Source organism: Macaca mulatta, chromosome 12 (genome assembly GCF_049350105.2).
Source record: "Macaca mulatta isolate MMU2019108-1 chromosome 12, T2T-MMU8v2.0, whole genome shotgun sequence".
Taxonomy (NCBI): Eukaryota; Metazoa; Chordata; class Mammalia; order Primates; family Cercopithecidae; genus Macaca; species Macaca mulatta.
Window position 1 is genome coordinate 121,949,167 of NC_133417.1, and position 12,283 is coordinate 121,961,449.

Consider the following 12,283-nt stretch of genomic DNA (forward strand, 5'->3'; position numbering starts at 1 on the left):
CTGCCCATCCAGTATGGCAGCCATGCAGGCTCCTCTCACACTTGGCAAGCATGCAGGGCAGGAGGGAGCCTTAACTCCTTTCCTTTTTGGAGCTGCCCTCAGCTGCACCAGTTTGTCCTTGTAGACAGAAATCACCCTGCTCTGCCCTGAAGACTCTCCAAGGCACACTCTGAGTCACACGTTTTTCTGATTCTCCTCCTTGCTTTCAGGGGCTTGGCTCAGCTTTCTCCACCTCCCTTCAACCTTTGTCCAGCTCATTCTTAGGACTCTAGTCTGTGGCCTGCCCTCAAGGTGTGTAGCCTCAAATGGATGAATGGACATCAAATCTTCTAAGCACGCCTGTGGACCCTCTCCTGGTTCTTGCTAAGATAATAAAACTGCTGCAGTCTTGCCATTTGCCCTAAATATTGCTTTACAATTAACAATCTAGGGAGTGCTGTTTAGGTTTGTGTGGTTTAAACAATCAGCAACCAAACCTCAATGGCTTAACACAATAGATGTTGATTTCTTGCTCACATCTCCAGGGTGGAGGGGTACACTGTTGGAGGTGGGGACCCTCAGGCAGGGGCAGAGGGTAGGGGACTCTACTTCATGAAAACACCAGCCATCTAGCTCAGTGTCCTCCATTGGAGCCTTGCATTCACAGGGCAGCAGGGGTTGGGGAGGAGAGGCCATGGGTGCCTGTACAGAAAGTTTCCATGGCCTGGTCAATAGGCGGTGTTCATCACTCTCGCCCACATGGCCACACCTCGCATACCAGGAGGGAAATGTAGTGCCTGGGGGTAAAGGATGATGGCTTGGTGAGCCTCTTGTGGTCTCTGCCACAAAACATAATCTCTGGCGTCAGCAAGACTTGAGCTGAAATCCCAGTCCACCACTGAGTTGTGTGTGCTCAGAACTCTGGAGAAGCAACTGGCCACTGGTGTTAATGGCACACACGTAGGTAAGTACTGAGGAAAGTGTTCCCATAGAGGCCGGTCTGACTCCAGAGCTGTGGGATTTGAGACTTGTTACTTACTCTCTGGGTCGCCAGGTTTTCAACTGGAGAATAAGGCATCACACTCGCCAGAGTGGTTGTATAGATAAAATGAGGATGGACTTGAGCCCTTCAAAGAGGGCCCAGCACCAACCTCATCTGTCACGATTGTTCCTATTAGCATCATCGTGGTCATGATGCAATCCTGTCATGGGAGCTGGGGACAAAAATGGAAGCTGAGTAGAAATGATCCCCTGCCTTCCAGGGTCTCATGGTCTTTCAAGGGCAACAGCATGTCAACAGTAATTCTAGTATAACGGCATTCCTCCAGGAGGGGGACGGCTGTGGCACAGAGAGGACGAGCAGCTTGACTTGGTGATTCAAGGGAACTGGTGGTCTCTGAGACGGAGCTTGATGAGCAGGGAGGATTTCGAGAGTGGAAGAGGTGGAAGAAAATGTGGGAGACATTGAGGCTGGGGCTGAGGAGGTGGTAAAGACAATAAGCACCAAGACACAAAAGCAGGGGAGTGCTGAACAGGCCCGGTGTGGCCCTGGGGTAGAGCACAGTGCATGCACCTGGGTTGGGGCTGGGACACAGCAGAGGATGAGGGATGGATCCACTGGAGCCAGATCAGGAAAACAAAACAAAATGAAACTTGACTCTGGCCTGTAGACAGTAATTGGGCCTCCTTGGCAGACTCTGGCCTTGCCTGGTGCCTGCCCTGAGACCAGCCTCAGCATGTTGTCACTTTCAAAACCCACAAATCACACTCCTAAAGCAGGGGGAGCTGCCGGAAGAGGGCATAGCATATCCCACATAACAAGACTTTCTAAATGTCCTCTTTCACCATCTCTGCTCTACCTCTGGCTGCTACCATATTCTTTTTGTCTTTTTCCATAATTCTGTCCTTTTCGGTTTCATTTCCCGATCCCTAGACAGGGGACAAGCTACCTCCACTCACTCAGGACTCCTGGGCCCTTCCCCTGGGTCAGTCTTTCTTTTGCATAGAGCATCTCTGTACTTATCTCCCTTCTCGTCTTGCATATTCCTGCTTCATTTCCTTTCTTTACCTTTTCCCTAGTGGGACATTAATCTTTTTTTTTTTTTTCTCCTGTTAAACATAGATTAATTGGGCTCCAACTTCATGGAAGACACAGTGTGTGCTGGTCATTGGGGCTCACACGGGCATGGGATAGTTTTATTATACCTTTCCTTACCCACTTGAATACAGACACGGCCAGTGACTTGCTCTGGCCAATGGAATGTGAGTGGAAGTGATGGTTGTCATTTCCTGTCTGAAGCTTTAAGAGATGGTGTGGGATTCACTGCACTCTTCCCCTTTTGCCCTCTGTCACTGACACTGACGATGATTGGCCCCATCAGCCTGGATCCTGGAGGGAGAAGAGGTGCATGGCAGCAGGTCTGCAATGCACACGTGATATAAAACAAACCTGTGTTGTTTTAAGCCTCTTAGATTTGGGGGTTGTTATAAAGCATACTTTGCCTGTCCATTCTGACTGATACACCTGGTAACTGGGGCTTGGTAGGATTCATCACAGACAGAAGTTGTCCATCCTCCGAGGGTAAAAGCCCAGATTGCTTTGTACCAGGGGATGCTTTCTGTTGAGAAAGATGGCTGTGGGGGTGACAGTGAGAAGCTGCTCTGGCACCCCAACAGAGGAGGCTCCGTCATGTGTGCTCTGGATAATGTTGGGAGATCCTGTCCAAAAAAATGTGGTGGCAGAGGCAGCTGACAATGGGCTCTCTCCCAAAGACCTCAACCTGGAGGCCTTTGCTTTTTTCCTTTGTTTATTTCCTGCATTCCTGCACCGTCTGCACAATCTCACTTCAGCTGTTTAACTGTGCCAAGCGATTTTACTAGGGTGTGATGCCATCTCCGAACAAACTTTATGTAGATAGATGATTTGTTCGTTTAAATCTTATGTGCTTTTTGGAGGTTGGGGAGAAGATGGAAATGGGGAACAGTGAGAAAAGGGAACAGAGAAAGAAACCAAAGGACAAAGAGGAGCATGTTTTCAGCAACTGGTGATCACACAGGATGGTGTACAATGGAGACAAGAGTCTGGGAGTGTTATCAGCTCGAACTTCAGTGCTCCAGATCTCTTCACAAAGCAGATGCAGTTTGAATCCACCTCATTTTCGCATTCAGTTATTCATTTAAATTAATACCTATTGAGGGTGGCAGGCACTGTGCTCAATGCTGTGAATTCAAAGATAATTAAGACATGCTTCCAGGTTTCCAGGGACTTCCAGACACATATATATGGGAATCCTTAATTAAAACACAGTGTGATTAAGATTATTGGTGTCTACAGACGAGTGGGCACAAAGTGGTTAAACAGTAAAGCTCTTGAGTTGCTGTGGGTGCTGAGGAATGAACGAATTGATCCTTTCTTGTCAAGTCTCCTGGTAGGAACTTCCCTTTCCCGCCAAAAGGAATTTGAAATGATCCTCCCAGGCAGAGAGAACACTGGGAGTCTGAGATCCTCATGCCCAGATTAGAGAGAAAGCTGCTGGGCTGTACAAACAGACCCAAGCTCCTTGCACGGCTTGTTAGTAAGGGAGGGTTTTTGTTGGGTTTTAAGAACAGTTTTAAAAACAAACTCAACAATTCAGAGATTCGGTAACTGAGAACTGGCAATGCAGAATAAGACGTGGCATGCACAGGTGAGGACTGGAGGAACTGTGAGTGCCAGCTGGAGGAGAGAAGGCCATGCCTGAACAACCCACTCCCTAAGGTGAAGGCTCTTTACTGCTTCAGAGGGAGGGAAACTGACAGCTGATCTGAGGACACTCCCTAGCCTGGTGGTTGCCTTGAACAGGATAAAGTGGGCTTTTTAGTAAAATGTATGTAGAACTCATTTGGGCTCTGCCTTTCTCATCAAATCCTTTCACTATCTTCAAAACATTCAGAATTAAAGAGCCCGCAGGGTAAGCTTATTGTTACCAGACCGTGACAATCTTGCTTGACAATCAGGCAAGATTCTGGCTATTAGAGTCAGCAACACCAAGCGAAGAGCCCCGTGCCAGGTTTGTCTTTGTCAAGCTGTTTTGGTCTGAGAGGGCCTAGTTTATCCAGAAGTGGGGTGTATAGTTAGCGGTAGGTCTAAGGAAGGAGTGGTCTATTTCGGGGGGCTGGCAGCTCCAGCTCCTCCTTGGTGAGGAGGTCAGGGAAAGTCTCCCCAAGATGGTAAGCCTTGAGTTGTATTTTCTGGATGAACAAGGATGTTTCAGGCAGAGAAAACTACTTTGGAAAGTACACAGAGGAGCTAAGTAGCCTGGTAAAGTCAGGGAGCGGTGAGTAGGTGAGATGGACTAAACCACCGTGTGGCAAGTCACAGGCTTATTTTACCACTTCTTTCTTTCTTTCTTTCTTTCTTTCTTTCTTTCTTTCTTTCTTTCTTTCTTTCTTTCTTTCTTTCTTTCTTTCTTTCTTTCTTTCTTTCTCTCTCTCTCTCTCTCTTTCTTTCTTTCTTTCTCTCTTTCTCTTTCTTTCTTTCTTTCTTTCTTTCTTTCTTTCTTTCTTTCTTTCTTTCTTTCTTTCTTTCTTTCTTTCTTTCTTTCTTTCTTTCTTTCTTTTTGAGACGGAATCTCACCTGTTGCCTAGGCTGGAGTGTAGTGGTACTATATTGGCTCACTGCAACCTCCACTTCCTGGATTCAAGTGATTCTCCTGCCTCAGCCTCCCAAGCAGCTGGGACTACAGGCATGTGCCATCAAGCCCGGCTAATTTTTGTATTTTTAGTAGAGATAGGGTTTCACCATGCTGGCCAGGCTGGTCTTGAACTCCTGATCTCAGGTGATCCACCAGCCTCGGCCTCCCAAAGTGCTGGGATTATAGGTGTGAGCCACTGCGCCTGGCCTATTTTACCATTTCAAGATAACATGCAATCTAATAAAATAATCATGCTTTGGCAATCCCAGGCTGATTTTCTCTGGAGCTGCCAACTTGATTTTCATCAAAGTCATAGGGTGTCTATTTGAAATATTCTAAATACAGGCCTTGGGTTTAGGGTGAAACTACCTTAGAATTGGCTGCTTGCTGATTCCCTTCCAACCCAGATCCAATTCCTGCCCACCATCTCTTTAGCAAGACTTTCTTCCTGGGGCCTTTGGTTTTTGGAACAACCAGGATGCTGTTTACAAATGACAAGATCATGTGATTCTTAGCAGTGTTCCCGCCCCTTTCTTAATAGAACCTAAACTAAATGGTACATCTTATTATTTTAGATTGAATGAATAAATGCCTTTTACATTCAATGAACTATCATTTAGTTGGTTGATGTACTTACTGTTCCAAACCTACCAAAGCAACTACCATCTTCAGGCTGTCATATAAATTTCTGTAAAGAGTTTTGGTTTGTTTCTATCTTTGCTCCTGTCAAAGTCATCAGCCTAAATGAATAGCCATTAGCTACTTGTCACACAGTCATAAAATTAGCATTCTGAAGATTCACTTTACGTTTCATATCCTTTTTCTCTGTGGTGAGCTATAAGTTAGGATTCAATATGCAATACTCTTTAAAAAGATTGCTTGAAGTAGTGAAAAATTAAGAATGGATGACTAGCCCACAATAAAGGATACGTTTAATAAATCATGATGCATCCATATGATAGAATGCCATCTGCCGTGAAAAATTATGTTGAAAAAGATCTACATAAATAACAAGAGAAAATTGTTAAAGAAAACCAGATCATCCCTAGAAGCATGAAATGGGTAATTTTAGAAAACAATTTAAGAGGACACACCCGACATACAGTCATTAGGACAGTAAAAACAGATTTTATTCTGGAACCATTGCAATGGGGGGAGAGAGCCCTCAGTAGAGAACTGGGTTCAACTCGGAATACAGCATGGACCAGTTGGGGCGTTTATGGCCCAGGTGCAGGGTGGGAGTCAGTGGATGGAAAATTGCTAAGAGGAAACATCAAGGATAAGGGAGGGGGTTCTGGCTAAACAGACTTGATGGAATTATTGCTGAAGGCAGACCAGGGTGGTCAGACACCAAGGAGGGAGGATGAGGTATTTGATATCAAGGTTGGAGGAGTTGTTCTAAACCCACTTTGCAAGATTCTTGCTACAGCTGGTCAATACAGGCCTGACAAAGATGGAGGTCAAGGTTGAGACCTCAAGGCCTTAGAATATCCTTACTAAAGTTTGATCAAGCTTTTTTGTCAAAGTGTTCATGTCTTATTAATACATCCAAAAAGCAGGTTAGATCTAGTTAGATACAGTATGATCCTGTTTATGTTAAAATATTTATATACAAATAACAGAGAGAATATGGGCGAGTTTTGTTTTCTTTGTGCCTTTTCTCTATTTTTCAACTTTCTGCAGTGAACTTATATTGCTTTTATAATAAAAAATATGTTAAGTTTACTACACATATGTGAGGGGTGGGAAATTCTTCACCCTGACTTTTTAGGGTTAGGCAAGACTTTTTAAACTTTTATTGGAATTTTGCAGCCCTAAAAACAGAAACTAAGAGTCTTTTGCAGACTGTTTCCTGAAGACAGGGTTGTTAGCTGTAGCAGAAAGCAAGCCAGCATGGTGTTGAACTTTGTCAAAAAGGATATTGAAACCAGAAGTGTTTGCTCTGCTCCTCATACAAACCTTGGTGCAAACACATTCTAGTTGCCGGGTCTCAAATGAAAACAATAGAGAGGCTATTATCTAAAAATAATAGATCTGGTTCATGAAAGACCTTCCATCTGCTTTTAAAGAGGATTTTCATCCTGAAAGTATGGAGGCCTATAGCACACTTTTATGAAGCCATTCAGGGTTGAAATATGGTGAACCTGGATATGATTTTAAACTCCTTCCCTATGAGAAGAAGGGAGCATCCCTAGAAGGATGAAATGGGTAATTTTAGAAGACAATTTAAGAGGACATACCCAAGATCCAGAAATAATACATGTTTGAGGTGATGGATATCCTCATTACCCTGATTTGATCATTATCTCTTATATGCATGTATCAAAATATCACATGTATCCCATACAGATGTACAATTATGTATCAATAAAAAACTAAAAAAAGACAAAAACAGAACTTAAATTTTATGGAGCCATGAATACATTCTGGTGAGATTATTACCTTTCAAAGGTGGTACAGGTGGGTCACAGAAAAACTTCAGTGAAATTAATGGGATTCAGGTCTGTGTCTAATCTAGTGGTTTCCAATCACTTTGTACTTATAATATTGGAAACACGCTTGATATGATGAAAGAACTGAAGATAGCAATTGATGAGTCAGTGATTATTACAATACAATCAACGATGTGTTTTAGTATCCAAGAAAGCATTCAGTCACCTCATATTTATCTTGGGTTCCTTTCAGTGCCGTGGTCCTTATGAGCAGAACTCTCTTGTCTCCCTTTTTTAAAAAAATGAGACAAGGTCTTGCTCTATTGCCCAGGTTGGAGTGCAGTGGCATGATCATGGCTCACTACAGCCTTGGCTTCCCGGACTCTAGTGATCTCCCCACCTCAGCCTCCTGAGTAGCTGGGACAACAGGTGCACACCACCACACCTAGCTAATTAAAAAAAAATTTTTTTTGGAGACAGGGGTCTTGTTATATTGCCCAGGTTGATCTTGAACTCCTGATGCGCAGAACTCTGTATGACCCTGACCATGCTCCCATACATTGTCACCAGTGGTGCTCGCATGTTCCACTGAGCATGTACTCCTTCTTTGGAAGGCACCCTGCCCCCTTACTCAATGCAAGGAGCACCTGCTCTCAACTGAGTTACATGGTACAGTCACCTCAAAAGGACACAGGACCACCACTGCCCTGACAGTGTGTGCACTCAGGTGCGGCAAAAAAAAAGAGCATACTTATTCAGATTTGTTGGCTGCCCTGTGAGGGTCAGGTGTGATTGGTTGAGGGCTGCTGCCCTTGTTGATGGCCTGCTCCAGCACATGGTCAGAGAGCTTGCAGCAGTGGGCTACACACACCTTTGGCTTGATCCTGGGTGATACTTCTTATGTTTTTGCAGAACAAATATTTGTTAAATAAGTGAGGGAGGTATTCTTGCTGTTTCAGAGGTCTCATTGTCAGTGGGATATTTTCTTTGGTTGTATCTCTGGAAATCTTTGGAGGAGTGACAACCTATCCATTTTCCTTTCCACCTCCTCTTGTCCAAACCCGTGTATCAAATGAGAAAGTAGGCTAGGTGTGGAATGCCACATGAAGGTGAGAGGGAGGACTCAGTTGGGGGGAGGTTGCTAATTAGAGGGGTCTTGTAGCCTAGACCAGTTTCTTAGTCTTGGCTTTATGCCAAAGCCTAACTAGATGTAAAACAATTGATCAAATTAAAAGTGTGTGTGTGTGTGTGTGTGTGTGTGTGTGTGTGTGTGCTGGGAGAAGTGTTGAGTAGAGTGGTTCATAGGTATTATTTGCTTATTGGTTAGGTTGTATCTTGATGCTCTTACAGATAAGCTCTCAAGGCAGTGATCCTCATAGAATTATAATAATTCAGATAGAGTAGAATGTGTATGTTGTGTGTGCTGTGTTGAAAAAATTCCCTAGGTAATTCTGATTCCCACTTCCCTTGAGAACTACTGATTGAGAGAGTCATCATCTCACTTCTGCTTCCTCATGAAAGGATCCTTTTGGCATTATTTCTCTGGATCTCCTCCATCCGCACCCAAGGCTCACTACTCCCTAGGGTCATTATCAGGGAGAAAAAAGCCCAGGTCATTAATATGCGAATGAACCATCCACTGCCTGCATTTGCAGAGCAATCTCTGACTGTAAGAGAGGCAGGCCACATGGGTTTGTATTAATTAAGTACTGAGTCCCCATAGACAAGTTCCAAGTCCTAACTCTCACTCTAAGCCTTCAGGATGAGTAAGGCTGGGCTGGTGTGTGGGTTTGCTGGACTGAGACTCCAAGAGTCCTTGATGCTGAAGATGGTACCTTGGAAAGGGATGAAACAAGGCCCAGACAGGCTGGGGTACGTGGGAAAGACGGCACAGGCAGCAGGTCCAGTGGGCAGGAAGCCTGTGGCTGTGTTGGAAAGTGTCTAGACACACAAAGAAAGACCAGGGTGTCTTCAGCCAAGTGAGCTAAGAGAAGTGCCATGTATGGAGTTTCTGGTCTCTCCCTCATAATGGCAGGCAGCTGCAGTCTGCTCATTCAGAGCAGCGGTGGTCAACTCTGAAGGCTGAAATCCACATAGAGGTCACTTGGTGCATTTGTTTTCTATCTGCAGCTGTAACACAGTGAGGATCACTGCCTTGAGAGCTTATCTGTGAGAGCATCAAGATACAACCTAACCATGAAGCTGGTGGCTTGGAGCAGCAGGAATGTTATTATCTGACACTTCTGGAGGTCAGAGGTCTGACCCAGGTATTACTGGGTTAAATCAGGACTGTGTTCCTTTCTGAAGCCTCTAGGGGAGAACCCGCTTTTTTTCTTTGTTCCAGCTTCTAGAAGCTGCTCACATTCCTTTGCTCGTGGCCCCTTTCCTCCATCTTTGAAACCAACCACATCATCTGTTTGGGGTGTTCTTCCATAGTCACTTTGCTTTCTCTGACTCTCCTCTTCTGCCTCTTTCTACTTTTAAGGTTTCTGTAATGACATTGGGGCCATCTGGACCACCCAGGATAATCTCCCATCTCAAGGTCATCTGATTAACAACCCCAATTCCATCTGCAGCCTTCATTTGTCTTTGCCATGTAACTTAACATATTCACAGGTTCTGGGGATGAGGGCATAGCCATCTTTGGGAGGCGGGTCATTCTTCTACCCACCACAGTTGGTTTGCTGCTGGCTCACATTCACTGTGGGGTATAGACACAGGGGGTGTACTGGTAGCAACTCAGCTCCAAGAATCAAGGTCCCCAAGACCCCCTCCTTCTACTTCCAGCTTCCTCTTCTGCTCACCTCCCAGCCTGGAACACCTCTAGACATACGTATGGAGTAATTTTAAAGAATACTTTTAAAAGGTATACTACTAAACCTGCAATTTTCATAGGACCCAGCAATCAATTCTTGAACATTTATGCCAGAGAAATGAAGACTTATCTTGACACAAAAATGAATGGCAGCTTTATTTGTAACAGCCAAACCTGGAAACAATCCAAGTGTCCTTCAACAGGTGAGCGCATTAAGCAAACTGTGGTCAAGCCATACGATAGAACACTACTTAGCCACAAAAATGAATGAACTATTGATACACACAACTACTTGGTCCAGTCTCTAGAGAATTATGCTGAATGAAAAAAGGCAATCTGAAAAAGTCACATGCTGAATGATTCAATTTATAGAACATTCTCAAAATAGAAACATTATAGAAACGAAGAGATCGGTATTTACCGGGGGTTAAGGGTACTGGGTAGGATAGGTAGGAAGTGGGTGTGGCTACATAAGGGCAACATGAGCGGTTCTGGTCTTGGAAATGTTCTGTATCTTGGCTATAAAAATCTATATCCCAGTTTGCTATTGTACAATAGTTTTGCCGGATGTTACTATTGGGGTAACTGGGTAGAGAGTGCAGGAGATCTCTGCATTATTTCTTACGACTGCATATTATTCTACAATTTTCTCAAAATAGAAAATGTAATTTAAAAAAAGACTTTTGATTTCAAAGAGCCAGCAGTGGACTTGGAGAGACAGTTACTGTTCCTGCAGGGGAGCTCTAAAAGGCTTCATCGGTTTGGAAAGGAGCAGTTAGCTGGTCAGGGAAATGTCTAACTTAACCTGCGTCACTTTGGAAACATTTCTTTTCCTTAATTTTTAATATGGGCAAATAATTCATTTCCTCCAATGCCAGGAAATTATTTTTACACATAGCAACAGGTGTATGGGGTGATTGTGAGTTCCAGCCAATGAGAAGGCACATCCCTTTGTGAGGCTGCACCTTATCTGTCTCCCTTTGTCCCTTCTCATGTCCTCTCCGGTCTTCTCTCGTTTCTGGCTGGGATTCTCTTTCTTGGTAACTAAGTCCCTCCTCCCTTCTCTCTCACTGCCTGTTGACCAGACACAGCCACTGCAGGCTGAGGGTGGGAGGCTGGGGAGCCAGGCAGGAGGGGCAGGAAGGCACTGGGTCACAGCCCGAGGCCACTCCTCGCTGCTCACTGGCTCTGGGGTTGGCTTTGCTCAAGGCAAGAGCTGTCAACTCTGCCCTTTTGAAAATGAGCAACAAAGGGAAAAAGAAAAGAAGAGAAAGGGAAGTGGGGGAAGCACAGGGTGGGCAGTGGGGGGAGGCGAGTGGTGAGGGAACAGGTGGGGACTGTTTAAACAGAAGGCCTGACTCAGCCATTTCTTTTCATTGCCTTTCCAAAGAACTGTTTGTTTTAGCTCCCCAAGGCGGGTGGCAGGAGTGAGGCTGGGGGCCCAGCCCTGGAGAGAAGAGGGGCCTGGGGTTTGGGGGTGGGGGAGCAGGTGTCCTCTGAGCTCACAACAGCCTTTCCTACTTCAGGGGCTGGTTTACTTCATGCACTTTCTGGTTTTTGAGTTTCAGGGCTCTCACCTAGAGAAGCTTTGGGGACGATGGAGGATGGAAAACTGGGTATGAGAAGCTTCAGGAAGAGCCATGACACCCCCCTTCCCACCCCCAAATGAGGTATTGATCTAGAAAATATGTAGATGAAGAGAACGATAAAGGGATGAGGAAAAAGAATTATTGAGCCTTCCCCCAACCAATATTATAAGACACTAGAAAGTCCCTCTTCTAGAAGAATACCTATACTTCCTGAGTCCACAATTATATTCACAAATAAGGCAGGGTTTGGGACTTGGCAATTTGCTCCTGTTAAACCACACCTCCTACAGAAAGGCCTCCAGGTCACCTTGTCTTTGTACACCAAGCTCTGTTTCTCTCAGTTCACTCACCTTGGACTTGCCTATATAACCCTGGAGATCAGTGATATGGTCGGTATCAGAGAAGAACAATTTGCAAATCCAGGGTGGGAGGTGTGGCGATGTTCTTTTGTTGAAGAAACCATTTAGAAAGCTAATGCTTTCAAAAGGTTCAGACTTATCAGGCCACTATTAGTGCCTACAGATAAATAACGTGGTTTTAGCATTTGATGGAATTCTCCCCAGGAAGTCAGGCTCAGCATGAGCTCCAGCATGGAACACAGTTGGTCTAGATGCAAAGCTGCACTTAAACCAACAAATGATTAGCATTAAAGGAGAAGGGTAAACAGGGCTGTAATTCATGTGTAGCTAACTCTTCCATTACAGTTCATGAATTGTCCCCACCTCCGTGCAGCCCAGTTTGATCCTTATCAGGTACCCACCACGCTGTGTCTCCACTCTGTGTCTTGTGTCTCCC

The 12,283-nt window shown here is 44.8% G+C and overlaps 1 long non-coding RNA gene across 1 annotated transcript in view; it reads left to right on the forward strand.

The window, feature by feature from the left end:
• Positions 1 to 12,283, forward strand: part of LOC144333477 (uncharacterized) — a 118,973-nt gene that overhangs the window by 60,423 nt on the left and 46,267 nt on the right. Inside the window, exon 5 of the long non-coding RNA XR_013402147.1 lies at positions 9,980 to 10,102. This is a non-coding gene — a long non-coding RNA (uncharacterized LOC144333477). The remainder of the gene's footprint in view (positions 1 to 9,979; positions 10,103 to 12,283) is intronic.